The sequence below is a fragment of the Etheostoma cragini genome, chromosome 22 (assembly GCF_013103735.1).
Source record: "Etheostoma cragini isolate CJK2018 chromosome 22, CSU_Ecrag_1.0, whole genome shotgun sequence".
Classification (NCBI taxonomy): Eukaryota; Metazoa; Chordata; class Actinopteri; order Perciformes; family Percidae; genus Etheostoma; species Etheostoma cragini.
This window is the reverse complement of record NC_048428.1, coordinates 6,534,282-6,538,979: the sequence shown is the minus strand read 5'-3', so window position 1 is coordinate 6,538,979 and position 4,698 is coordinate 6,534,282. Positions and strand designations below refer to the sequence as shown.

The 4,698-nt window shown below is 40.0% G+C and overlaps 3 non-coding genes across 3 annotated transcripts; all 3 read right to left on the bottom strand.

The window, feature by feature from the left end:
- Positions 1-1,947: 1,947 nt before the first annotated feature.
- Positions 1,948-2,019, bottom strand: trnag-ucc. The gene has a single exon. It is a non-coding gene; the product is annotated as a tRNA-Gly (tRNA).
- A 528-nt stretch (positions 2,020-2,547) lies between these two features.
- Positions 2,548-2,619, bottom strand: trnag-ucc. The gene has a single exon. It is a non-coding gene; the product is annotated as a tRNA-Gly (tRNA).
- Positions 2,620-3,384: 765 nt separating this feature from the next.
- Positions 3,385-3,466, bottom strand: trnas-aga. The gene has a single exon. It is a non-coding gene; the product is annotated as a tRNA-Ser (tRNA).
- Between the last annotated feature and the right edge of the window lie 1,232 nt (positions 3,467-4,698).

Genomic DNA, 4,698 nt, shown 5'->3' with positions numbered 1-4,698 from the left:
TTTTTCAGATATTTTTACTTGACTTTACTATTTATTTATTTTTTTGGCAACTTTTTACTTTTACTCCTTACATTTCAACACAAATATCAGTACTTTCTGCCCCTTACATTTTACAAAATTGGCTCGTTACTTTAGTTTTGTACAAAAGATTGTCTATCAGGTGTGATTGTGAGTGCCTATCGGAGAATAGCGCAGACATGCGCCTCACCGCTAGCCGGTGCGCACACCACACAGAGACAAAAGTGAGAGAAAAGAAAAAGAAACTAGCTGTCAGGAGGATAATCAGTTGACATCTGTAAGTCATTTAACTTGTGTTGTCAGTTAATTTAAGCCTGTTGTTGTACTGGTCTGTAGTTCTTGCAAATTTAAAAGTTAGCTTGTTTGTGTTTTCACCTGTTAGCTAGGTTACACCTGGCTGTTGATTTGATATAATGGCAATAGTTAATTGGCGATCTCTGACTACACACAGACTTTTTGGTGTATCAGTTAGAACAATTGCCAAAAATTAAAGTCCCACATTTATACTCTAAAAATAGCTTTGAAGCTATGTTCCCAGCAAACTTTATTTAGGTTTTTCCCAACTACACCTTCCTCTCAGATTTTGGATCTGATCAAATGAGTTGGTCTACAGCAGGGGTGCTCATTACGTCGATCGCGATCTACCGGTCGATCGCAAGGGCCGTAGGGTTAGATCGCATTGCATTAAAAAATTAAATAAAGATGTCAGCCTATCATCCATTCTCACTATGCCAATATACCATTTGTCACTTGATTGAACGTCTGACCTTTTCGTCAGCCAATCATCCATCCTTACTGTGACATTTGTCACTTGATTGACATACAGGACAACTAGTCTAACTTCTGACTTTTTTTCTGACACATGGCTCAGCACTCAGCATGCATGTGCATGCAGCAGCGGCAAAATTCCAGCAAGGTAGCAAGTTGCAGTGTTAGCCAACCTAAGGTATTTCTAATAATCTAAAAAAAAGGGTATAAAAATGAGTGGTGGAGCTGGACCAAGTAAAAAGCCAAAAACCAACCACTTCCATACAGAATGGGAAGAGGACCTTTTTTCACATTGTCCTTTTCAAAGTGCATTTGCGTCATCTGCACATATACCATTGCTATTCAGAAGAAGGGAAAAGTGGAGCGGCAACATGTTGAATGACCTTAATGTTGAACAGCAAGGAAAAGACAAAAAAGTGGTTAATATGATCAGCTCAGTTAATGCGTTCAAACTAAAAATGCAACATCTGAGCGCAAAGCTGCAGTGCCATGATTTGACAAACTTCCAGAACCTCATATCAGAACTGGAGACACAAGGGAAGGCGTGTGCGCAACTTGTCAGTGGACGCTACACAGAGCAGATAGAAAACTGTCTGTCAGACTTTAACAAACGGTTTCAAGACTTTGCATTATTGGAGCCAGTCGCAACATTCATGTGCTACCCTTTTCGGGAAGATGCTGAGGTGGATTTTGGAAGTGTAGGGCTCATGGACAGTTTTGGAACTTGCTGACAGAGGGACAGTTCCTCAACACGAGGAAATGGGCTACCTCCTTGACCGCATTGTTCGGCTCCATTTATTTAAGTGAGTCAGCCTTTTCCACATGAAGATTATTAAGTCCAAATACCGTTCCACCATGACTGATGATCATTTGGAAATGTGCTTGAGGCTGGCTATCAGCAGCTACTGTCCGGACCATGCATCCCTGGCTGATTCCATTCAGGGCAAGTTGTCAGACTGAGGTGATGATAAAAAAAATGTACAGTGGTATTGTGCATATGGGTTAATGCATTTATGATAAATACATGTAGAAATAAATATATGTTTTTGCATTTTAATAGTAGGTAAATCATTTTGACGTGGTCATTTTAAAAGTAGCTCGCAAGCTGAAAAAGTGTGGTCACCCCTGTTCTACAGCAAACATTCCTGAGAAGAAAAGGACTGCGATGGCCGGGAATCGAACCCGGGTCAACTGCTTGGAAGGCAGCTATGCTCACCACTATACCACCATCGCTGAATAGAGTACATTCCACTGCAGACTGAGCACTTTCTGTGACGTTACTGAAAGTGAAGCAGAGCATTGAGGAAAAAGAGGTGTGAAGGAAAGGAAAGAAAATTGTTTTGGTTTTTTCGGCTGTTGAGTAGGGAGGGATCCAAACATTAAAAATATTCATTCCATGGGTAGGTATCTACCTAATTTATGCCTAATTTATGTCGTTCTTAACAGAGAAATGTTGAGTTCCAAGCAGCAGTCTGATGTTTTTAGACATCTGTATGTTTCTTAACTACACCACCCTCTCAGATTTTGGATCTGATCAAATCAGTTGGTCGACAGCAAACATTCCTCAGAAGAAAATGTTTGCCATGGCCAGGAATAGAGCCAATGGTGGTGAGTAGAGATGGATCCAAACATTGAAATAGAGTGGGAAGAAGGAAGGTAAGGAAATATGAAGTGTGAAGGAAAGGAAGGGAGAGATGCATCAAAACTCTGTATAGAAAAAGCAATTTGGTTGTACCACAAATTCCTTGAAAATAAACTATTTGCGATGGCCGGGAATCGAACCCGGGTCAACTGCTTGGAAGGCAGCTATGCTCACCACTATACCACCATCGCACAGAGGCTTGGGGAAAATAAGTCTATTCCAGAGTCAGCAGCTTACTCACCAACCCCAAAAGGAGTAAGAGAGGGGGGGAAAAGGTGGACGGGAGCCTTTGAGAGTCAGAATCTTACATTATTTAGTAGTATTTCTATCAGTAGTGTCTAGGGATGTTAATGATTAACATTTTTCAACCGAAAATAAGAGTTTTGAGTCGACGGATTTACACTAAGAGTTAACATTATTAAAACAAAAAAAATAAAGGTTTTGCATTGTAAAAGAAAACTAGGCTATACAATCTTTCCTAACTGCTAGTTAACTTGCGTTAACTCGTTTTCTGCTAAGTTCGTGGGTCTCAGTTGCTCTTACAGTGGAGAGCTACGTGACACATGCTACTTTATCGGTAAGGAATGGTTGGTTAAATCAGCCATCCTACACACCTCGCTGGTGGATGTGGTGGAGACGGCTCGGACAATAGCAAACTTGTGTTGGTCGCACAGACATGCGAACAGTTCCAATTAAGTGCCTACATGTGTCCACTACAATGCTTGGAACATCGTAGCTGTGAAATGGTACAACACAGAAAGTGTGTCCAAGCGTCCTGCCTGGAGAGTTAACATCCCTAGTAGTGTGTTTTGGCAAAGAATTGTGCAAATGTCTTTTGACTTACACGGATCAAAAGTGTGCCTGCGCGTCTCTGTGCCTTTTTATTGCCATTTTTCCATCTAATGGTGTTTCCAACTATAAGCAATAGTTCCTTACAAGTTTGCCTTAAAATGGACCGTTGTCGGCAGGATTCGAACCTGCGCGGGGAGACCCCAATGGATTTCTAGTCCATCGCCTTAACCACTCGGCCACGACAACCCTGCTAACTTAAGCAGTTTGTAATGACCGTGTCTTGATAAATAGTAGTCAATATTTAATTAAATGTGCCTATATTTCTAGGTTAAGGACACATTGAAAAGTTAAGTAAAAACATTTCAACAATCTCCTTAACTATCATGTGGGGTCAATTCACATATTTAAGAATTTTGAATTTGGATTTTTGATTTATCTGAAAGAAACTTGAGCTTTAAATATGATTCCTTCTAACAACATAGGAAGTTTATTTAAAAAAAAGAAAATGCACCCATCATTTTTAGTTCCATAACTTGGCCACAAGATGGCAGTGGTTCACATTATTTTATTTTAACCCTGACGTTTCCCTGGCTATACCCTTTATTTAAAAATAGTGAAAAGCACAAACACATGAAAAGTGCCAGAGTGGCATTTATGAGGGAAGTGTACCTTGTTGTGGAATGATGCAGTTAACGTTACAGGTCTTCCATAGGGTGCATAAGTATGAATCTCCCTCTCCGCTCAAACAGTCTTCCAGGCTCCTACATGCTGCCATCAGTGTAACGTTACTTCACACACACACACACACACACACACAGACACACACAGAAAACAGTCAAATGGGAGAAAGAATAACTGTTAACTAATTTAGTGACAATGGTACTTTTTTTAAACCAACAATCTACAATACACTATCGCTAACGTTAGCTAATGCATTCGGATTATGTTCATTTAGCTAGGGTATGATACGAGGATAACATTTTCGTATTATTGCTCGCGTTAACAGTCAGAGCAACCTTCCATCAACTTTATATTATGCTGGACAAACATGAACCAAACTATGTTTCAGATGCCCGGTGTTTTGTTGTGTTGGAAGAGCAAACGATAAAAAAAAATTATAATGGGGAGAAATAAGAGTCAAACTTAGCTAACGTTAGCTAAAGTTAAGTTAGCTTTCAATGTTAGCTAACTAGTTAACACTAGCTAACTCCTATTTAGGAGTATGAACTTCTATTTCATAGTATATTGTTAAAAGTTACTTACTTGTAGAAAAGTTCCGGTTTAACTGACAAACTAGGACAGCCTTTTGACTAGACAGTGACCTGCTAGTAGTTTTGGCTGTTTGCTTTCTATGTATTTATTTATTTGACTTTCGCCGCGATTAGCTAACTAGCTAGCAACATCAATAAACTGACTTCTATTTGCGGCTTCATGGTTCGCACGCGGTCCTGTGTGGCGGCCACGCACGCGGATTCGAA